Genomic DNA, 24,127 nt, shown 5'->3' with positions numbered 1-24,127 from the left:
ATCCCCTCCAGGTAGGACTCCACCCCACGTGCTGTGCCTTTACAGTGCTGCCTTACTGAAACCTGCCCTCTTGGGTCATCCAATACTCCCAGATTACTCTTTCTTAGAGAATAGAAAAAACTTTAAGCTGGAAAGACCCATTGAAACATTCTAATCCTTTGCTTTCTTTTTTTCACATGAGAATTTCAGTGCATATTACAGGAGCTAAGTGACTGGCCCAAGGTCACACAGCTGCTTGGGATTAGTGTCCATTTATTCATTAACTCAACAAATGTTGACTGAATATCTACTATATCCTCTGTTGTAGACACTGGGAACAGAGTAAGGAGCGAAAGGGGCAGCATCCCTGTTCTCACAGAGCTTACATTCTAGCGTGGAAAGGCAGTTACTATAAAAACACAGCCACACACATGCACATATCAGACAAGGAGAGGAGCCATGAAAAAATTGAATCATGGGGAGAGGGAAAGGAGTGGTGGAATGAGATCAGGGTTTCTCTTTTATATAAGATGGTCATGAAGGGATTTTTGGTAGGTGGTTTGAGCAAACACCTAGATAAAGTAAAGGAAAGAGGAAGTTATGTGGCCAGGGTGGAGGTGGTGGGAGCTAGTTCTAGGGCAAGGTGCCTCCACTTTGACACTATTGATATTTGGGGCTGGATAATTCTTTATTAGATCAGGGTGGGGGGGTGACCTACACATTGTAGGATGTTTAGGAGCATCCTTGGCCTCTACATACTTGGTACCAGTAGCACTTCCCTCCCAATCATGACAGGCAAAATGTCCCCAGATATTGCCACGTGCCCTTTAAGAAGCAAAATTATGCTCAGCTAGAACCAGAGTCAACGCACATGGTAAGAGGCAAGTGCAAAGGCCCCAAACAGGTCAGGCTTTTTCCATAGCTCAGAGCAGCACTCTCGGTCACAGGCAACCCCGTCAGCCCTGAGCACCCACCACCTGCAGAGCCAGCACCAACAACACACTACTAGTCTCTGATTCATTTCACACAGGCTGGCTGTGGGCCTCCTTTCATCCTCCAGAGCAAAGGCTCCCTGAGGGTAGGCGTCCAGCCTACATTCCTTTATATCCTATGAAGGCTGGGCTCTGGCTGCATGCCTGTACACTCCCTTCTGCTCCTGCTCGGTGGGGACACTGTCCAAGGACTGGGAAGCTCAGAGCCAACTTTGGAGGCACCATGTCCCTGCACAGCAGCCCAGCCCATGCCATCCTGTCAGTTGCCCTCTCCACATCTTTAAGGCTGTGATTTCACAAAAGGACAACATGTGATGAAAGTTCACCTTCCACTCAATTAACCTTGAGAGAGAAGGTGGTTTTTTTCCCCCCTTTCTCCCCCAAGAGACTTTTTTTTTTTTTTTGATGACCTTTTTGAAGCATCTTATTTTCTGGGCAAAAAGCCAAATGATACACTCTCTTCCCAGCTGCAGGGCTGTTGTAGATTCTCAAAGCTGAGGTAAAGACAGCCTTATGGAATGAATGCAAGATGGGCAGTGGGGTGGAGGGAATGTGAAGAAATGCCTTATTATTCCAGGCGAGATGTGCCTGGAGGGATAGAGCCTACAGGACCCATGAGATGCAGGGACCTAGAGACCTCAGGGCTGCCAGACACTCCCCCCAATTAGGGAGCATGCATGAATATGAATTTTAAAAAATCAATTCCACTTTGGGTGAAAGTTGAATGTTAATAAGTTATAACAAAGCACATCTTGCACAGTATTTTGTGGTCTATGAAGAGGTGTTTTGTTTTTGTTTTTCTTTTTGTTTCTTACCTATTTCATCTCTTTGAGTCTCAGATTCAGTTATCAAGTAAGATTGGATTTTATTTAAGATTGGATCAGTAGGGCAGAATAAATGGTATAGCACATTTGCAACCTATTCCTTAACAGTGGTGCCCAAAAGCTCCCCTACCCCATCCCAGATGTTCAGCATCCCTGGTAGGGTTTAGAGAGGGCAGCACATGCTCCTCTCTCTCTCCCTGATGCAAGGCCTCCAAAATCAACTACATGTACATGCAGAAGGGAAAATGAAAAGAAGCACCCAGCCCAGGCCCACCTCTTCATTGGGGTTCTCACCAGCACCAGTTCTGGTGGCAAATTCATGAAGGTGGCCACATTTGCTTCAGGTCAGTTTTACCCCCTCTGTCTGAGGTCCACAGGCAGTTGGGAGACTTCTAGAATCTTAGAAGCATTGTTTGAAAGCAACAGTTTAGAAAGAGTCTCTGGGTGGTGGCTTTTTTCATAGGGACCAGGAAGTTGTGACTGGGAGTCAGAAGACTGTGCTGGTAAAATAACAATAATAATAATAATAATAATAATAATAATAATAATAAAGAACCACAAGGTCAACAGCAATCTCAGGAGCTGGACTGCCTGGGTTCCAGTTCTGGCTTTGAAACTTGCCATCTTCATGACCTTGACCAAATCACTTTACCTCACTATGCCTCCATTTTCCCATCTGTAAAATGGAGAAAATAGGAGTAGCTACCTCTTAGAAGTGGGAGGAGAAGGGATATCCTCGATCCAGATGCACTCCAACAGGGCACTGAATATCAAGGATCAAAAGTGGCTGAGAAGGGTGGCAGGAAGCTGAGGAAAAGCACATGCAGGCTGTCCCAGGAAAATGATGTTGAGAGATGTGCCAAAGGGCAGATGCCATGCTGGGGCTTTGCTGTGGGTATGAGGGAACTGGGGGTTTCAGGCTACAGCATGAAGAGAGATAGATGTAGAAGAGATGCCTGCCCCAGGGGAGGCACTGCTGCCTAACATCTGCCATCCTGCAGCCTCCAGGGGGAGGCCCTCAGGCCAGAATCCAGGCAGCACAAAGGAGCTTTCTGGAACAAGTTTGCAGAAACAGACACTAATGTAAAGGCATCTCTTAAGTCCCAGTTCCTATCATTAGTCTCCATTTGCTGTCACAGGATGAAGGACCAGTGATTTGTGTTCCATGAAAACGTTCTTCCCGGAACATTAGGAAAGGAGAATTGGCATCATTGCAAAACCCAGAGTGGCCCTGCAGCTTCTGGGCAGGAAACCCCCATTCGGGGTGACACTCAGGAAGAGGAGCCTTTCCCTTTGGGCCATGGGCTACCCACACCCCCCAAATCTGTTCACCCACTACCCCTTTGCTAAAGAGTCTTTTCTTCCTGACAGTGTCTTGAAATGATCAGCTAGCCATGCACTGATTTCAGCACCACCTCTACTGGCTCGTCAGCCATCCCCACCTCAGTGATCAGGTTAGAGCTAGAAGAAAGCTTTGAATATTTCTTTTCATAGAAGAGCAAGCTGGCACCCAGAAGGATTTTTAATTTGCCCAAAAGCACATTTACTAGCCATGATATGATGTCTGAGCCCCCATGTCCTCATAGGTTTGTGGAGCTGTGACAGCAAGGTAGAGGTAGAATCATGTCACTTGAAATCTAGATTGTGAGTTGAGTTATCCTGCCTCATGACCTTTCACAGTTCTGGCAAAGTCAGAAAACTCACAGAATGTTTGGTGCAAGTGAGTATACTGATATACGGAAACTGTACCTTGGGGTACAAATGACAGTTAAAATAACACAATTATAATGAGATGCTGTCTGTATAGCGGAGGAAGATTAGACATGGGAGGACCGTGCATGGCCATCAGTTCTGGGCTAGAGTGGATTTGTAGCGATCCCTCTGCTGAATGAGTGATTCCATGAAGGTGATTGTCAGATCCAAACTCCCTCCAGCAATGAAAAGAGTGCCAGCTCAAGTAGAAGACTCTAACCTGCCATCCATCTCCCAAAAGTGCCCTGCAAGTTGCAACCTTCTATTCCCAAGACCCCACCCAGTGCCCAGTACATAGAGCTGCTAAGAAAATAGTCAGGAATCGGGGCGCCTGGGTGGCGCAGTCGGTTAAGCGTCCGGCTTCAGCCAGGTCACGATCTCGCGGTCCGGGAGTTCGAGCCCCGCGTCAGGCTCTGGGCTGATGGCTCAGAGCCTGGAGCCTGTTTCCGATTCTGTGTCTCCCTCTCTCTCTGCCCCTCCCCCGTTCATGCTCTGTCTCTCTCTGTCCCAAAAATAAAATAAAACGTTGAAAAAAAAAAAAAAGAAAAGAAAATAGTCAGGAATCAAGGGAGTATGTAGCCCTATCCAGTTCTGACATTTGGGGACCAGATTTGGAAGCTAGAAGCGTTCAAGCTATGACCTGTCTCACTTCAGTGGGTGGTTTTCATCATGGCTTTGAGGGAGGAACCCCTCTTTAGAAGAACCTATAACTGTGTGCTGCAGGCCTGGCCTGCAGGTCAGGCCTAGCCTGACCAAACCAGAAGACAAGAGTGAAAACTGAGTGTTCAGCCCCAGCATCTTCGCTCCCCTACCCCTTCACTGAGTCTCCTTCCTCCTACCCTCAGCCATTTCCCACCCAGCACCCAGTGCCCTCATGTGCCCCACCCCTGTCTACCCACTCTGGTCACTAGTTCACTCTATATTCTGGGCTCTTCCAACTACCTTTAATACTCAAAACTTCTCTTGAAGACAGAGCCATTGGCTTCTGATGGATTGAGAGGCCATTTTCATGAAGCTGTGATCTATTACCTTCTCAAGCATATTCTCATCTGACAGGAAACAGTGCTGCCTTAAACCAGTGACGGCTCCAACATATACATCTCAGACAGCCACCAAAGGCAGGTAAAGGAAAGCAGGTAGAAAGGAGAGGAGGTAGAGGCTGAGACTCCTCACTGACAGCACTCCACAAATCACACACTGACCCCTCACCTGTTTTCCCACCACCGCTTCTATGCGAAGTCTTCTACTGGTGTGCTGTCCCCACAGGTACACTCTGGGGTTGCCCAATCCACCTTACAGTAGGGCCCGCCCAGAATTTGTGATTCAGGGGAACTTCCTGACTATTCCCAAAACTAGTCCACAATAAGAGAATCTTCCTTTGTGAATTCCAACTTAGGTAAAATAGGATTAGAGTCTAGGTTTAAAAACCCTAAAGAAGCTCTAACGAAATCTACTCCAACCAACAAGAGACTATGCACCAAATAAAGAAAATATCAGTAACATTTCACATATCTTAAATTAGTAATAATGGGTCCTAATGAGTTCTGTGCTATTAATTCCATTTACCATCCCTCCCTCCCTGGAAACTTCTCACGTTCTTCCTCCCCTGCAGCTTTAATGAGATACTTGTAAATTCATTTTGCTTTGTTGCAAAAAATAGTCACCCTAAGAAGCATTTGGAATGTGTGGGCCTGGTCCTCGGGTGTTTTTAAGATTTTATTGGCTCCTGCCTCCTGGGTCTCACTGTGTGACTTGGAAGCTGGAGAGAGAAAAGCTTTGGCTTGCCTTTATTTAACTTTTTTGGATGCCAAGTGGAGATTTCTCAAATCCTGTCTCAATACATAATGTCATAGGCCCTGGGCACCTGCCCCAATCCTTCCTACCAGATTTCACCTCTTACCTCTCTCTCAAAGGCCATTCAACATTGTTTTCCCCAACTCATCTTCACTGTCCCCCCAAAACTTTATCCCTACTTTCTATTTCCTACTGTACTCTTTCCAAGTCCTTCTGTTTCTTATTATTCCCGACACTGACAACCTGCTGGTCCTGGCAGCCGTGGTTGCTGAGCAGACATGCAGAAGTAAATCAGAGTTCGCTAATTTGTATTGCATTAGGGGAACTTGCACGGGGGAGAGAATTACTGTGGTCACTTCTCAGAGATGCTCCTTTGCGTTAGGGACATTGGAGAATGTGAGGATGAATCTGAGTGACACGGTCATCTCCAGGAGCTGCCTAGCTTGGGTGTAATTGAGCGATCTGTTAATGAGAATTGCGTTTCTCTTTCTTCCTCCTCTGCTAGGGGCAGCATTCTGAGCCATCCTTTGGTAGACCCAGACTAATCTCCTTTTTTAGGCCCTACTCTAATTTAGTTTTGGCCCTGGGATCTATCACTCAACTGTGCTTGGAATCCTCATGCTGATATTTGAGATCAAAGTGTCTAGAATAATTTTGGCTCTCTAAAGAGCTACTTCTAAAGCAAAATCTATGTTTATAGCCAGAGCCAGTCTCCTGTTTAGTCAGAACCCACCTTTGCTTATATGATACAGCATGAAGGGCAGTGAAAAGATCTTCAGATTCCACTCAAACTTATTTCTCTCCCAAGTGCCTAAAATCATATCATTTGAGAGTGAGAATATATTTCAGTTAGCTATCATTACTCACCTTCAGCATTTTTTAAAAGACCAAATACAAAAGGAATTGTGAGCCATCCATTCTTCATAATTTCTATGAATTAATGCTAGATTATTTTCCTCCCTGGGAAAGTCTAGATTACAGGGAACACAGGATGGGAGGGACACAGAGGATGGGGAAGAAGGTGCAGGAGACAAACCTCACAATTTTCCCAGGTGCCAGGCTTACCTGAAAGAAATGTGGCCCTCTCAAAGCACCCGAAAACATCAAGCCATCATTCACAAAAGTGACAAACCCCAAGCAAAACAAATCAATGTTTCTGTTTTCATAAATCTGTAGAAAACAACATTTCTTTTCCCCTCTTCAGCAGTTTCAAACACAGGGCAAATATTTTCCTACTACTCCATAAATCTTGAGTCTGTTGAACTGTAGGGAATTTCCTCTTCAACTGTCCCCCATAACAGCATCGAAAGGGAACATAAAACCTCAGTACCAAAGGCATAGACTTTTAGAGCCCAGCTGACTGCTGGAACTGGGCCCTTGTTTCCACAGAGTCTTTGGCCAGCCGGCGTCCTGCATGCCGAGCAGGCGAGGGCCTTGTAGGCCGTCTAGCAGGGCCTGTAAATTCCCCAGTTTTTAGGGCCCCCTCATGAAGCTGCCAGGCAGGATGTGTATATTGTCCACTTGAGCCTGAGGGTTTCGAGATATATGATTTGAAAGAGAGTCGAGGAAGAGTATATAGACAGAGAGGCTGTTCTGCCTCGGTGACTGTTCCAGGTAATTGAAATGTATCCCTTTTAGGACTGGGACCATTCTGAAGTTTTAATTATTTAATAGAAAGCTTTTTAACTGGTAATGTGTACTTCCTTGAGAGCAGGATGGTGGAAAAGCATTGGAAGCAAGCAGTTTGACATTTGAATCCTAGTCCCACACTTAAAATGTGAATAAATATGAAGAGGTTTGGGTGGGAGGATTATTTGCTTTTAATATCTTTGGACTTGAGTTTTTTTCACCTGCAAAATGGGATAATGCCTAATTCACAGATGTCTATGATGTATAAGTGAGGCACATAGCAAACTGCTTGTCACCTACTAAGTACTCAATATTCTCAATGTTTCTCTATATTATCATTCACATCATTAGGATTATTCCTTCCCTTTTAAAACAAAACATGCTAGGGGCACCTGGATGCCTCAGTCGGTTAAGCATCTGACCAGCTCAGGTCATGATCTGGTTCATGAGTTCAAGCCCCGTGTTGGGCTCTGTGCTGACAGCTCACAGCCTGGAGCCTGCTTTGGGTTCTGTGTCTCCCTCTCTTTTTCTTCCCCTCCCCCGCTTGCACTTTGTCTCTCTGTCTCTTAAAATTAAATAAAAATGTTTTAAAAAATTCTTTTTTAAAAAATAAAACAAACATTCTGAGCATGCATTAACTTTTTGTTTCCCTTAGGGTGGATGATACTTGATAAGTATTCGCTCTGTGATACCCTACAATGCCCTTGGGAGCCTAGAAAGTAAACAGGAAGGTTCACCTCCCAAATAAGCAGGCCCATCTGCACTACCTGCACTACTCTGCTGTCCCTTCTTTTCCAGGAGCCTTGGGTCTGGAGTCTGTGTAAATAGACAAACCAGGAGGCAGTTGGACAGAGGATAAAGAACAGGGACGGCCCTTGTGGCTAGAAATCCTCAATTCAGCACTCCACTCCCTCTCCCCACAGCCCTGTGGGCTTGGCCTCCCTGAGCCTCAGTTAGGGAACCAGACAGTGATGGTGGCCCCACCATCCTGGGTGGCAGTGAGGATTAAGGGAGATGATGCTGGAGGAGCCTCTGACACAGTGTCTGGTGCGCTGCAGATGCCCAATAAATGGCAGCTCTTGTTAACTGGTGGCCACAGGGGAGCAACCAAGGCCATTCAGTCTGCAACTTTACACTCGACCCAACAGTGAGCCGTGATCTGGTCACAGCCAGGTTCATAGCATATTCTAACCCTTCAGTCACCCTTTCTGCATGCCTCCATTTCCACTTGGGGTTTTCCACATGTCAAGTGAGGCAGCATCACAGTGCACAGCACATATCATATAGCCTACCGTGAGGCTGGTGGCAGTGAGCCACTAACCCTGGACACAAAGGTCTCTGAGTGAGCACGTGGAATGTGGCTGCATGCACACAGCGGGTACAGGATGCCCTACCATGAAATGAACCTATAACACATGGTGACCTTGGGGGAAAGACTCGTTGAACATACGTAAGCACTTTCTGACAGTATTGATACCTTTGCTTCAGTATTGATGAAAAGAGTCTCCATGCTTGGAACCATCTGCAAAGGCCCAAATCAGCCCAAGGTAATTAGCCCAGCCTTTTCTCAATATCTCTGATTGCCATTATGCTTCATGAGTTGGTTGGCTGGTTTCAAGGACAAATAAATGAGATATCAGAAGATACTGGGACTCTAACACCTAATAACTGAGTAACCTGGGTAGAACTATTTGTCTTCCTGGAAGATCTGTTTCCTCCCTCATTAAAGGCAGTGGAGTACAGAGTGAGATGGGCATTTTACCAGGAGCCTGAAAACTGGAGTCCCTGGCCTTTGCTACCAACTTGCCGGTTGACTCTGGGTACCTTTCTCAGCCACTCTGGTCTACAGATTTCCCAGCCCCGAAATGAGAGTCTTGGCATAAACAGCCTCAAAAGTCTCTGTCAGCTCTGAAATCTCATCGACTTCTGAAAAAGAGTGCCAGGTCACAGCTGTGACTCAGCTTACAGAGCCACATAGGTTCCTATAAATAACAGGTCAGCTCCCAGCCTGGTGGTACCAGGTACACTAACTTCCAGTGATGTCATATGGATGAATTTGTACGAATATTTCAAATAAGGTAGATTCGAAAGCCACCCTTTAAAAAAATAAAGAAAGTAAAAATCTGGATGTATGGCAGTGTTAAAGTGTGTGTGTTAAGGGGAGGTAGGGGCACTGTGTGCAATTTATAGTTTCTATTTTTTGCACCTCATTCCTTGCCTCTGTGAAACACTAGCAAGTCTGGAGGGACATTTGCAAATCTGCCCAATGTCAATTCCACCCGTAGAGCAGTCCATCTTCTCTGGAGTGTGTGTGACCTTTGCAGGTTGTCACATCCTGGGCATGGCACCAAGCGGTCCTCCAAGGGGGCTGGGTTGGGGGAGCAGACCCTGAGCTGCGGGGTGGTGCAAGCGGCAGTTTCCGGGCCCTGTGCCAACCTCCAGATAATTGCCAGCAGCAGGAGAGAGGTGGTCGAGGTTGGCGGAGCCTGTCTCTGACAGATAGATGGTCCCCTTCTCACCACTGCAGCATTATGGCCATGAAAAGGAGAGCAAGGGAGCCAAACTGCAGGTGGAGGAGTGGGGAGCAGGGGGAGGGCAGGAGGGAGGGAGGAAGAGTCAGCCTAAGAGAGACAGAAACAATAAAGGGATAGCTGGAGAAATGACAGAAAAGCAAGAGATGGGAATTGCAGCGAGGTCAGCTAAAGAGAATAAAAAGCAGATCTGTAGAACAAGACAGATGGAGGAGAGCCAGAGCCAGAGAGAGTAATGCAGAAACAGAAAGAGAGGGAGAGAAGAAGAGAGCTCTGTCACAGCACTTCACCTCCCTGAAAGCCTCTGGAGCTATCTGAGCATCCAGCAAGAGAAGAGGAGTGTGCAGAGAGGCAAAGACAGAAAAGCACCCAGACCAGATCCATGTCCTTGTGGGGCCTCATTGTCAGCAGCTCAGGTGACAGAGGGAGTTAGTTTAATGGAAGCAGCCAGCCTTGCTTCACATGTCAGTTTTGTCCTGTCTCTCCCAGGCCCAGGCCGGGGAGTCCCTGACTGGCCTGATCTTCCCTTTCCTTTCCTTTTCCTTTGGTCTAGCAGGTGAGACAGTTTGTGGTGAGGGGAGAAGCTGGCTGCTTGGCTAGCTGGAAGGCAGCCACACAGGGAAGACTCTTGAATGGGGTAGATGTGTGGCAAGCCACATGGCTAGGTATGAAATGGAGAGAACTATCTGATTGTAAATGTCAGAGAACTGGCCTGGATGGAAAATGGAAAGAAAATGTCCTTTTGGCTTTCTGGGTACCTAAGACCTATCAATAACAACAATCAACACTTACTGAGCACCTAATAATGTGCCGGCATGGACTAAGCACTTTGCATAAGCTATGTATTTTATTAGCCAACCCCAGTAAAGTCTGTAGTTTTATTAACTCCACTGTATGGATAAGCCATGCACAGTGATTCCACGGGCTTGTCCCAGTCAGGCCAGAGTTTACTGTTTTGCATTGATGTGCACAGATTTCCTCATGCATAATAATATTCACTGGACATCACCTTGTGTGAGGCTGTGCTAGGATCTAGTTGGTAAGAAAATGTGGTGATGTGTGGTGAAGAGGAGGGCCAGAAGGAGAAGCTGATGGACAAAGAGAGAGAAACAGGAACACTGTGCCCAAAGGAGCCTGGAGTCCACTGGGCAAGAGAATGAACGTGTCTCAGTATCTCTTATTATTGCAAATTCAGAAGACAAAGGATGAAAGAAGGTGCTATGAAGATTCAAAAAAGCATGAGATTCTTTCTGAATGGGAGGAACAGGGCCAGCACATGGCATGAGCTTCTTCTGAGCCAGGCCTTGAGGCATGAGTTCAAAACATGAGATTTTGAAGTGCAGAGAAAAAGTGACTTCCAGATGATTGGAATTGCCCAAGCAAAGGCACAGAGGCTGCAGAGACAGGCTGCAATCTGGTGAGCTTAACTCCTACTTCATACTAGAAGGCTCTTTGAACACGTGGAGGAGCAGTGAGAGATGAAGCTAGACAGGTGGGTTGAAACTGAGCTGAGGGAGGGTTAAATTCAGAGTGCAGTAGGCAGTGACTGAAGACGTCTAATCAGAAGAAGAAAGGCATATGAATGAATGAATGGCCGCATTCAGTGCTTCTTTCGCTTAACAAATATCAATCATGGGGACACCTAGGTAGCTCAGTCGGTTAAGCATCCAACTCCTGATCTCAGCTCAGGTCTTGATCTCAAGGTTGTGAGTTCAAGCCCTGCATTGGGCTCCAGGCTGGACGTGGAGACTACTTAAAAAGAAGTATTTGAGGTGCCTGGGTGGCTCAATTGGTTAAGTGTCTGACTTCGGCTTAGGTCATGATCTCCACAGTTCATGAGTTTGAGCCCTGCTTTGGGCTCTGTGCTGACAGCTCAGAGGCTGGAGCCTGCTTCAGATTCAGTGTCTCCCTGTCTCTCTGCCCATCCTCCACTTGTGCTGTTCCTGTCTCTCTCTCTCTCTCTGTCTCTCTGTCTGTCTGTCTCTCTCTCAATAAATAAATATTTTAAAATTTTTTTAAAAAGAAATATTCACCATGTACATTCACTGTGTGCCTAGCCCTGTCTGGATAGATGGGCACATCAGAGAAGAAAGCAGGCAGGTTTCCTTGTGTCCCTACCTCGTGGAGCTCTGATTCTTATAGGGACACATGCATTTTATGCCTTTTCTACCAATGATGGGACTGGGTCCATGAGGACAGGACTTTTAGGGTTCATATGCAGGCAGGAATCAACCCCCCTAGGAGGCCCCAAGGATGCTGTGTAAGAACACCTCGTTTGGGGCAGCTAAGGACAATACAAGGGCATCTGGAGCCTCTGATGAGACAAGTCAGACAGGAAGGATTGTATAGCCAGGACTTTCTTGGTTGCAATTAACAAATTAAACTGGCTTCAGCAGTAAAAAGTGATTTATAGGCTCATGTAGCCAGACTCCTGAAAAAGCAGGGTTGGGAGCTAGCTTCATGAATAACTAGAATTGGAGATGTTAATGCCACCCATCCCTCAATCTCCATTTACGTTTCTCGGTGGGTGTTATGTCATTTCCTCAAATTGGCTGTTGTTTAGAATTTGGCATCAGCTCCTGCAGTTTCATATCGTGACAGCTCAATAGCCGGACGGCAAGATTGGCTTCCTCTGCCCAGCTCCACTTTGCGACTCCTAGGGAAGAACTCTGGCTGGCCTGGCTTGGGTCCCATATGCACCCCTTGGACCAGTCTGATAGCCAAAGCCTGTTCACCTTTATGACTAATAAAGACAGAAGGGGAAACAAAAATCATAGATCTCTGCTACTAGTACTGTGATAACTTGAAACCCATTTTACTTAATGGACAGTTATGCTGAGGGGTGCCCCCAGCATCTCTCCAAAATGCATAATACAAGGTCACTCCTACTCAATTAGTCTGAAACATAAATAGTACTCTCCCCACTCCACCTCCACAAATTATAGTAATAGCACTGGACAATTTAGAGAAAGAGAAAACACAATATGAACGAGCCTTCCTGGAGGAAAGTAAAGTGAATCACTTTAAAGATACAGTGTTGGGGTTGTGGGGGGTGTGAAGAGAGTGGGTCATTCAAAACAAAACCAGGTACCAGCAAGTTCCAAGGCTCACCAGACCTGCATTAGCAGAGACTCCTGCCTGTGATCGCAGAGTATCAGTGCAGGACTGCAACCCGCTCTCCCGCCAGCCGCAACCCCCACCTCCCAGCAGGATTGGGAAACTTGGTCAGGAACAGTGCCTTCAGCTAGAGGCTCCTCATTAGCCAAGAAGGCCAGCCCTGCAGGAAATCCTGAGCTGAGGAACAAGAACAATTTGAAAGGATGCAGGAGGCATTAAGCCAGAATGGTTCTCCAGGGGGTGGCGGGGCTAAGTGGAAACTCAGGCAAAGAAAACCAAAGGGGGACCAAGTGGGGCCATCATTCAGGAAGGAAAAAGAATGCTTGCCGTCAGGGGGGGAGGGCAGTATCTTCACTAGGAAGGAGAAATCAAAAGCAAAATAAAGAGCCATTTGAGCAAAAATCAATGTTTTAAAAACACACATTCACACTTCCAGAGAGAAGTTCTAGAAACTTAGGGAAGAGACACAGCCTGCCCTGCCATAAAGGCTATTAGACTAGAAATAGAAGCCAGGGGTCTGGTCTCACTGGCACCAGATGCACTGACTTTATTTCCCCATAAATCTCCACCTTGCCTACAACACACTATTGTGTGCAGGTCCACTGAGATGATGGGTAGGGAAGCGGTTTTTAAAATATTAAGCAACTCTATCGTAATTAATTAGGCTAGGTAAATGATTAGAAAATGACAGTTGGAAATTGGGTCACTTACAACCCTGGAAGGGAGGAGGGCAGTGAAGGAGGCTGTTTAAGGCTCGGGACTCAGGTGACCTGCCATCCTGCTAAATGACACAGATGGAAGCAACAGATTCTCTGTTTTTAAAAAAGCATCTGTGATTGCTGAGCACCTACCATATTCTCAATCCCTTGTAAGATGTCGAGAATAGTGTAGAAGAAGCATAAGATCTTATTGCTGAGGCTTACTGTCTATCAAATGAGATAAACATGTACAAATAAGCACAACTCCTAGCATGAGTTATGATAAAAGTCAAGCTAGGGTGTTGATAATAAATGTCCAAAGGGCTCAGAGTAGGAATCTATGGGCTGGGAACCTGGGTGGCTCAGTCAGTTAAGTGTCCAACTTCGGCTCAGGTCATGATCTCACTGTCTGTGGGTTCAAGCCCCACGTTGGGCTCTGTGCTGACAGCTCAGATCCTGGAGCCTGCCTTGGATTCTGTGTCTCCCCTTCTCTCTGCCCCTCCAATGCTCATGCTCTGTGTCTCTCTGTTTCTCAATAATAAACATTTAAAAAATTAAAAAAAAAAAAAAGAAATCACTGGGCTGGTAGACCAGGGAGGGGTACCATGGAGTTGCTCTTGAAGCAAAATTTGGATCAGTAAGCAGAGAAAAGGAGAGAGAACATGAGGAACATAAGGAGCAGGTCAGGAAGCCCATGGTGATGGCATGGTTGGAGGGGTTGTCAGTATGAATGAAATAGTTGGGAGTGATGAACAATCATCACGAAGGGCATCATGACCAGTTGCAGAAAGCCTTGACATCATATGAAGGAGTTGATCGTAAAGGAAAAGGAACCCATCAGAGACTTTGGAGCAAAGGAGCTGGCTTGACCAAGGGGTGCTTTAGGCACATGGGTACAGGAGTAGAATGCTGAATAAACAGGGCACAGGGTGAGGCTGGTGGCAAAATACTTACAGAAGAGGAGCTCAGGAGTGCAGGGGGCAACAGTCAGATGGGTACAGAGGGAATGAAGACTAATAAAGGAAGAAAAGGTAGGACTTAGTACCTGTTTGCATGTGGAGCATGAAGGATGTTCTGGAGTAAAGACATCATGATTGCCTTGATCCTAAAGAACAGGGTTAGTTATAGGGAGTCGCAAGCATGCCCTAACAGTCCTGTATCTGGCAGGACTGGGGACAAAGAAGGCTTCCCAGAAAAGTGACATGTTCGTGAAGTCTTAAAGGTTACATCTGCTTGCTCTCAGAGAGTAAAGAGCATCCAAAGAGAGGAAACAGCATGGACCAAGACAAAGAAAGGGAAGTGTGGAAAAGAGAACCCCCCATTGTGGGGATGTCTCTGAACACATGAAGAGTGGGAGAAGGCTGGAGAACTAGGCAGGGTCTAGATCACAGAGGAGCTTTAGGACTTCAGGCAGCAGGCACTGGGAGCTTGGAAGGCTTTAGCACAAGGGAGAGACACTGTAAGAATCTCTTGTAGCTGTTTGTACAAATACAGGGAGTTGAAAAATACAGATAATCTCAAAATGAATTGTTATGTGACTCTGAAAGCATCCTCAATTACTTGAATGGAGGGAATTGTATTAGTCTTTTACTACTCATGTGTCTCTGCCTTTATTTTTATATGTTCCACCTTTCAGCGTAGTAAATGTTACTGCTATAGGGGCACCTGGGTGCTCAGTCGGTTAAGCATCTGACTTTGGCTCAGGTCATGATCTTGCAGTTTGTGGGTTCAACCCCCTATCGGGTTCTGTGCTGACAGCTCAGAGCCTGGAGTCTGCTTCGGATTCTCTCTCTCTCTCTCTCTCTCTCTCTCTCTCTCTCTCTGTGTCCCACCCCTGCTCACACTCTGTGTCTCTCTCTTTCAAAAATAAATAAACATTAAAAAAAATCTAAATAAATGTTACTGCTGTAAAAAAAATGGGGGTACATAAATCCTCCTAATAATTATAGCATCAGTGAGATTGCAATAAAGTTCCCATTTTTGCATCATCTACTGTTTTGTGCCCTGAACTCAACCTTGTCTGAAACATGTCTAATATTAAAACTGGGATCTCTCCTTGTTTTGGTTTTGGTTTGGTTTGCTGGTTTGCCTTTGCCCACCTTTTATTTTCAACTTTCCAGTCACTTTGTCTTACTTGTTTCTCTTGTACACAGAATATGATTGTTTTTTTTTTATTTGTAATTTAAACCGAGGATCTATTTCTTTTGCTTGATACATTTGACTTTTATTAATTTTAATTTGCTAGATATACTTAGAACCAGTCTTAATATCATATGCTTTCTGCTTTTATTTTACTATATGGTCTTTGTTTTGTTCTCTTTTAATTTAATAGATGCATGGGCTCATAGTGATACTTTAGAAAGTTTTAATATTTTTTCTTAATTTTTAAGTAAACTAAATATAATGTACTTGATCCTCTATATCCTTAAATATAGCTCTGCAAGATGATGAAATTTTCATACTTACTCTTCTCCTGCCTCTCATTTTCCTATCATACCCAATTTTAGTTGATGATGATGATGATAATGACAATGATGGTAATATTTCTGTTAATCTTAATTTTATAATTTTTAATATATATTTCTTTCTATTCCTTGATTCATCAGCCCTACATGGTAATTTTGACTCTTGGCTCCCCCCAGCTTCTCTCTTTCCTCACCTTCTGAATTGTGTTAGTTTATTTTTTAATGTGTATTTATTTATTTTGAGAGAGAGAGAGAGAGTGCACATGCAAGCAGGAGAAAGGCAGAGAGAGGGAGAGAGAGAATCCCAAGCAGGCTTGGCACTGTTAGCACAGAGCTGGAGGCAGAGCTCGATCCCATGAACCACTTGATCCCATGAGTCTAAATCCAGAGTCAGATACTCAACCAACTGAGCGACCCAGGCACCCCTGAATTGTGTTAGTTTTACTGTTTTTCATGTTGTTCTAGTTTGTTAGAAAGTACATCATTTTCTAGAACCATAATTGCCACAGGTCAGTGTTTGTTAAGGTTTTTTTTTTTTCATCTTAATCCTAAACTAAATTGTTAAAAACCCAGTACTAGTCTTTCTGCCACACTTTCTCTATTCTCTACTGGTTGGTTAAAGTGCAATTTATTCCAGACAGGATCCTAGTGACCACATTTTCTGGGTTGTCAGATGTTTAGTAGCAGCATTTGTACTTGAACAAAAATTTGAATGTAACATTTTTTAATTTTTTTTAATTTATTTTTTTTTTTTTAGAGAAACAGAGAACATAAGCAGAGGAAAGAGGAGAGAGAGAGGGAGAGAGAATCCCAAGCAGGCTCCATGCTATCAAGCAAAGAGCCCAACACAGGGCTGGATCTCATGAAACATGAGATCATGACCTGAGCTGAAATCAAGACTTGGATGCTTAACTGACTGAGCCACCCAAGCGCATCTCCCTTAAAGTTAATTCTCACTGAGATTTTTGTAAGCACAGTTCCACTGTCTCCTAACATGAGATGTTATCATGGAAAAGTCTGAAAACAACCCAAAAATTTTCCCCTTAGAAAAGACATTTTAGTTTTGTTTTGTATTGTTCGTTTTGTTTTGTTTTGTTTTGTTTTCATTTGTTTTTATGGTAAAGAGTCTTTCTTTACCTTTTGGGTTGCTGGTTCTGTATTGACTTTCTCAGATAGTTTTGCTTGGTTTGGGCTTTGCTTTGTACGTAGACTTAAATATCTTATCTCTGTGATTATAATTCTCCAAATATAATTTCTATTCTTTTTTTTCAATATTCTTTATCAAGCACTGCTTGGTCTATTTATGCATACACATAGGTCTATTTGATCTGTTTCATCTTCCACAGCTACCATGTTCTCTTTCTAATCCTTGTTGACTAATCATTTCCATTTTGTTTTCCTCACCTTAGCATTCCAGTTCTTAAGCCCACTTTTTTGAGCATTATCTGTTTACCCTCTTGTTGCCTCTGATGGCTTCCTAATTTTTGTGAGGACATTATGTCTCTTCTACTACTTTCCTGAGCTCTGCTAGCTCATTTTTTATCTCTTTCAGTGGTCTTGACATTTCTTCCTTGAGTTCTTATTTTATATAAGTGATATTTTCCATTAAAGTTTATTGTTTTGGTTGTCTGTGCTTATTTGCCCAACCAGAGATAGCACCCCTAGCTGTTTTCTTGTTTATACCGTATTCCCTGTTTCTTGATGGAGCCAGAAAGGGTCCAGGGATTCTCTCACAGACGGCTGATTCACTGTAGACAAGTTGTTTCCCAAAAGATTGTGTTGGTTTTGTTCTCTTTGATGAACTCTGTGCTCTGCCAACCTTGATTGAGGTCTTTGGCCCAAGACATCCTTCAACATCTACCTGCTCCTTGTTGGAGTTTTATTGCATTTGACAGATTTTCCTCAACAAAGGTGAAATTTGTATTTCTGCTTTTTCATTTTCCTTATTGTTTGGGAATGAATTTAGAAAGAAGTGGGCAAGGCTTTCTTAACACTATCATCTTAAAAGTAGAAGTCCCCTTTAAAAGGCTGTAAATCCCTGTCTTGCTCCTTCTGAATCCCCAGCACATAATATTATATCTGGGAAAGAGAAAATCCTCAATAAATACTTGTTAGATTAAATGAATAAATGAAAGAATGAACAAACAGTTCTCAAATGTAATACTTGAGACATAACTGCATTTAAGGCCTTTCTTCAAAAGACCTTCTGCAACTAATCTGGTTCCTCCTCGCTACAGCATAAGAAGGCATATTTCCCAAGGCATTTCTCATGGTTTAAAGATCTTCTGCCCACATTCCTCCCATCTTTCACACCTTTTCTTAGCATCCTGATGTCACTTACTATTGAAGCTTGGAGTACCAGTACCCATGAAACAGTAAATTCTACAGAAACACTTTATACAGTGGGGTTTTCTTTCTAGCTTGGTATCTAGCCCGTTTTTATGGATGCATTTTATGATTGTTTCTCCTTGGCTTACTTCTGAAATTGGAAAAGCCCTGTATCTTCTTTACCATAAATCATCAGAAAATAAAAGCAGAATGTCATTCTGCACCATGTTTTGGTAAGAAAAGATCCTTATATAAGGATCACATATAAAAAATAAGGAATTGTTCACATTTCCCCAGGTCCCCCCAGGGCCCCACAGTGGTCTGGACTCCATCCAGTTGCAGCCATAGAGGAAGGATCCTTTGAGAAATGGAACACTGTAAGATACAGACACTCTTTTCAGCCCTTGTGAATTCCATGGCGGTCTTTAGCATGTATGTGATCCAAGAAAAGATCAGCCCGGCTGTCAGAAGAGATACCAAGTCCAGGTTTCTCTCTGGTTTCCCTTCCAAAAGACAGGAGCCTTTAACTCAAAGAATCTACTCCTTAAGTCCCCTGAGAATAAGATGTATGTCTCAGACTATTCTTATGCCTTCCATATAGGATATAATAGGCATCTGAGAAATATACATGTTAATTTCTGATTGTCCTTGGGTTTATAGGTAAAACCAAAAGCTGTCCTACTTGCTCAAAAAACTTCAGTGCCTAATCTCTGACAAGATTCCTCATTCCTTTAAGAGATCTTCAATGGATGATTTCCCTTCTTCCTTTGTCTTGGGTCACTCAAACTCCTCCAAATTGCTTATACTCTGCACCCTTCTCATTGCTGAGCTGACTGCAGTTGGTTGCCCATAACTGCCCTTGTTGTTGACAGACATGAAACCCAGAGTCATGTTGACTGACCATGGACTATCTATGCCAGCCTGCAAGACCAAGATGGGTAGGACAACAGGAAAGGGAGAGCCTGGGAAATGCATACCCAAAGTCCTTATTATAAATACTCCAAACAAAAGCACAATGACCAGCCTACAACCAGCACATAAGTGCTCTTCCTTCCAGACGTACATGATATTACCCTTCCCGCCCACATCACCAAAGCAGAATACCTCCCTGCTTACCTGCCTGAAAACCTGTGTCCACACCAACCCTACCCCTATCCTGGGGACTTTGATGGATTTTCATTAGGGACACAAGCATCTGCTTCATCTAGAACAGTCCCAGGTTATGTCTGGTGTCCTCTCAAATTAAGCATGTGTCCCAATCAAAAGTGATTTTTGTATGACAAATTATATGCTGTCCCTAGTTTAATTTAATACGTGATTTTCAAAAGGCAGCATGAGTCAAAATGCCTCTGGTTATAAGAAAAGTCCTTCTCTTTTTCCCACCTTTGTATAAGAATATTAGGACTCACCAAAAGAATGACACCAAGAAGAATGACACAGATACCTGAAGTCCCAGCACACAAGTGACCTGGAACAGGTGACTGGGGAAAATTTGACACTGTAGGGTGTCCAGACAGGCTCAGAAATTTTTACGTGAGGTTTGAAGGAAGAATCTATCCCAGAGAGTAGGAGGGAGGGGCAGGACCTGAGGCTCAGGGGAGATATTTGGGGATAACATAATCTCCAGGTCAGAAAGAAGGGCATTTATGGAGAACAGGCATTTTGTGTATCCTCTTTCCTCCCTCCTTGCGCCTGCACATTTTGACCAATAATGCACCAATAACAGTGATTTCTCTCTGTTATTTCATTTATGGCAATAACTTCAGGTCTTGTGTCTGGTCATAATGGTGATCTATGTGTGCCATCTACAGTGGGCATGGATAATGAATCCTATTTTATTTCTTAATTAAGAATTTGAAAGTACCGCAAATTACTGCAATTAACATGGATTTTCTTCCTCATTTATTTACTTATTTAGATGCCTGAAATTGCACCCTTAGCTTAAACCAACCACAGGGTTCAAAGCCTGTTAAAATGTATAGTCATTAAAATATTTATTCTTTCCCCAACAGTGAAGTTGCAATTTGGAAATGGTGGTGATATCCATGTATGCAAAACTAAAAAAATAAATTATATCTATCTATATCTATATCTATATGTAAAATATAGAAAATATAGAATTCATCCAGCTAATTTAGAAAGTTGAATTTACTGACAGTCCTTTGTGTGACTGAAATAAACTAAGATTTTCAGAATAGCTCATTATTATTTTGATCTCAACTACCACTGTGGTTTTCCCTCTCAAAGTTCTTGGGGACTTGAGCATCATCATCTTTTCAGAAGTTCAGTGTTCACTGAGAGATAAGAATAACAATTTGAGGGTGGTTGAATTCATCTGCCTGACTTCAAAACAATGTACTTTGAAGAAACTGTTTAGGATCAGATTATCTAGTAATTTTGAAGAGTCAACCTTAGGCTTCATTCTTGGGTTTTTGGATTTGGTTTTGGTTTTGTTTCTAACTGGTTTGCAGAGAGACACAGCTCAAGAGAGAGTGGTTGAACTTAACCAAAAGTATGGCTCAGAAACGTAAGCCCTGGGGTGTGGGCAGCAGCCACTCCACAATGCCGCCAGCAGAGGTGTAAAAGGGTACAGTTCTACCAGAAAGCAACTGGGAAATAGCATCTCAAAAGCCTTAAAAGATGAAAACCCTTTGAAATCCAGCTATTCCACTTCAAGGAATTTATCCTTAGGAAAGAATGAAGGATGTGTACTGAGATTTAGCTACAATGATATCCATTACTGCCCTGTTTATAATAGCAAAATAAATAAACTAAAATAAGCAACACACAACAGTAGAAGATTGAGTAAACCTTACACTGGAATACTAAACAACTATTACAAACTGTGTGGTTTATATTAGCTATCTATGGCTGCTTTACCCCACAGCTTAGCAGCTTAGAGCAACAAACATAGTATCTCACAGTGTGAGTCAGGAGTCTGTGGGCAGTGGCTGAACTGGATCCTCTGACTCAGGACTTCTCATAAGGCTGCAGTCAAGGTGTTTGAACCATCTCAAGGCTTAACTTGGAGAGAATCCACTTTCAAGGTCACTCCAGTGGGTGTTGGCAGGATTCAGGTCCTCTAAGCCTGCTGGTGGAGGTCTCCCTCAGTTCCATTGCCCTCCTTTCCTTGGGGCAGTTCACAACACAGCAGCTGTTTCATCACAGCAAACAAGCCTGAGAGCAGGAGAGGGTGAGCAAGACAGCAGCCAGAGCGATTTTGTAACCTAATCTCAAACTGACATCCCATCACTCTTGCCATATTCTATTGGTTAGAAGTAAGCCAGAGGTCCCGCCCATGCTCCAGGGGAATGGATTTCACAATGGTGAGGATGCAATATAGTGGGGATCCCTGGGAACCATCTTACAGGCTGTGTACCACACAGTTGACATTTATCTGGTGGCAAAAAATATTCATAACATTTTATTCAATGAAAGAAAAGCATGTCACCAAACATCATATGCAGTATGATCTCAATTCTATGAATGAAAAACAGTAGAAAAAAAAATATATATCCATATATACATAAATACTCATGAAACAATCTGTAAGTGTTCCATGGGTTAACTAGTGGTTATATCTGGATGGTGGGATGATAGATGAGTTTTATGTCTTGTTTCCTAATACTTATTTTCTATTTTTTTCTAAAATGAACATTTTTGCTTACAATTAAAACAAAAAAGAGCACATGTTATTTAATCAAAACCCAAAGCAATTTAAAGTTGACCTCCACTGTCTATCTTTACAGGACTTTTTATTGCTTACTACTTGAAGGCACCTAAATAGGAGTTCACAGGACTCTTTGTAGAACCCATTGACCCCGCTGTCAAGAAATTGTGAGTATGTTCTAGAACTTTCTATATTTGTGTCTTCTGAAATAACTGTTACCACCAGTAATGGTGCCATGGAAAACTAAAAAAAAAATTTCCCCTCTGAGGTCACTAGGAGCACATGGGAAGTACCTGAGACAGCTAGGTCATATGAAGACCTTCTTCCCCTTGAGTCATTGTCTTCCCAGCTCAGTCATTCATGGCTGCTTTCAGACATAAGCTAGCATAATCACACAGTGTCTGTTTTCTCTGCAAAATTCCAATAGGATAGGTTCTATTTATATGTCAAAAATAGATGAACAGATCTGACACTACTGGACATATTTGTGAGTTTGTAAAAGGAAAGGGGATGGGTAAGTGAGAAGATAAAATCATTAATAATCCCCACACTTCATTAGTTTCCTTGCCATGTGCCACCAGGAGGGCCTGAGTTGGGATGCCCCTGGTTCAGGGTTGGAATGATTTCTCTAGCAATGTAAATGTTATCATAAGGTCACTTACTGATGAAAACTACTGTTTTGCTTAACATAGATTTATTGGTTGTTTGACAAGCAGACCAGCTTCTCTACACCTATACAGAACACAAAGAAATCTGCTTAGGATGGGTGAGATGGTATCCATGGAGAAGGAACGCAGTAGTTTTTAAATGGCAGGGAATTAGGACCAGGTCTGAAACACTGGTGGATCTTTCAGTGGATCTATAGTACAATAGCTGGTGTAACGTATAACACTCAAATCTTGGTGGTTTAACACCATAGATCATTTTTCCCTTCTATAAGGCCCCATTGGGTTTTATCACAGTGGTGATTCAGAAACCCAGGTGTCTCCTGTCTTGTGGCTTCACCATCTTTTAGGGCCTTTGAGTTTTATGCTTTATATTCTTCATCTACCTGGTTGACAGGGAAGAAGAAAGTGAAGATGGTACACCCACTTCCTACCCACCTTGGCCTGTGATTGATACACATTATATCCCATCGATGAGCACTAGTCACATGGGCCTTACCTTGATAAAAAAGGCCTTGGGTTAGTCCATGACTGGTAGTCACTTCCTAACAAATCCACTATGTGGTAGGAGAACACACCTCATGGGCTCTGTGAGGAAAAATCATAGTGTAGAGAGTTCCTGCTGAGAAAATTCTTAATGGGCATCTGTACATCAATCACAGAGCAGTTGACTCAGAGTCAGTTGACTCATCAATGACTTTGAATAGTGAATCATTCTGTTCCTATGAAGGAACTTCTAATACCAACCATACCCCCTTCTTGTTGATTAAGGCAACAAGCCCCTGGTAACAAGGCTCTAAAGATTGTTCTATATAAGAAGTGCTAGATATGCCTGCCAATGCTGGAAGTCTGCAGAAGCCACTAGGTTCTCATGATACCAGCTTTAAAATCACTTTTGTCTGTTTGCCTATCTCTCTCTCTCTCTCTCTCTCTCAGCCTTAGCTTCTTGTTGTGTCAAATGACAGTAACAAGTTCTAACTCTTAGAATTGTTGTAAAGCCCCAAGGAAATAATTCGAGAAAGGGCATGGTACACATTTTCTCAACACCAGTGACTTCTCCAGCCAATATCCACATATGATGAATAATCTCTGAAATGCCTTACCAGCACTACCACAGTTGTTGATTCTAATAAGATCCTTGTTACTATTAAACTACAATTATAATAATTAGCACTACCGCCAATAATAAACCCATAACATCTCTTCTATGCAAGATGTACATAGACGAGCCTTGATCAACAGTGCTTTACATTTGGATTTTTGACTCTCATGACAATGGTATAAAGTGGGAAGGAGACTCACTATTATCACACCCATTTCATAGGTGAAAGAACTGAGCCTTATGGAGGCTAAGTGATAATGACCAAGGTCACATTGTAGCCCACTCAGAGAGTTACCACTTGGCTCTCAAACCCAAGTCCAAATGATACTACTGCACCAGAAGTAAAATAGGAAATTGTTGGAACAAGTGGAATCATTGAGGATACCTAGTCTCACCCCCTCATTGTTCAGATGAAATGGGGATGCCTTTGAGGGCTACTCCGTTTTGTGCCACTGGCCTCAGGTTGTCTTATCTCCTTCCAGATTAGTCAGGCTAATTGGACCTGGGTTGTGGGATGGGGATAGAGACAAGTAGTGAGTGTTGATGTCATTTTACAGAGGCTATAACACATGAGGCTCTTG

At 43.5% G+C, this 24,127-nt stretch overlaps 1 protein-coding gene and 1 long non-coding RNA gene across 6 annotated transcripts in view; one reads left to right on the top strand and one right to left on the bottom strand.

Moving 5' to 3' along the window:
* Positions 1 to 24,127, top strand: part of LOC121032985 (urea transporter 2-like) — a 469,683-nt gene that overhangs the window by 292,111 nt on the left and 153,445 nt on the right. For both annotated transcript variants that reach the window (XM_040478945.1, XM_040478944.1), the window contains exon 3: positions 21,859 to 21,946. The gene's annotated coding sequence lies outside the window, so the exon portion shown is untranslated. The remainder of the gene's footprint in view (positions 1 to 21,858; positions 21,947 to 24,127) is intronic.
* LOC121032987 (uncharacterized) overlaps positions 1 to 24,127 on the bottom strand; it is a 124,780-nt gene that overhangs the window by 3,702 nt on the left and 96,951 nt on the right. For all 4 annotated transcript variants that reach the window (XR_005791636.1, XR_005791634.1, XR_005791635.1 and 1 more), the window contains 4 exons: positions 22,944 to 23,032; positions 21,032 to 21,286; positions 6,075 to 6,152; positions 5,212 to 5,306 (listed from right to left, as the gene is read on the bottom strand). This is a non-coding gene — a long non-coding RNA (uncharacterized LOC121032987). The remainder of the gene's footprint in view (positions 1 to 5,211; positions 5,307 to 6,074; positions 6,153 to 21,031; positions 21,287 to 22,943; positions 23,033 to 24,127) is intronic.

This window comes from Herpailurus yagouaroundi, unplaced genomic scaffold (genome assembly GCF_014898765.1).
Source record: "Herpailurus yagouaroundi ecotype Mexico unplaced genomic scaffold, PumYag 142, whole genome shotgun sequence".
Classification (NCBI taxonomy): Eukaryota; Metazoa; Chordata; class Mammalia; order Carnivora; family Felidae; genus Herpailurus; species Herpailurus yagouaroundi.
This window is presented reverse-complemented; position numbering and strand designations above follow the sequence as displayed.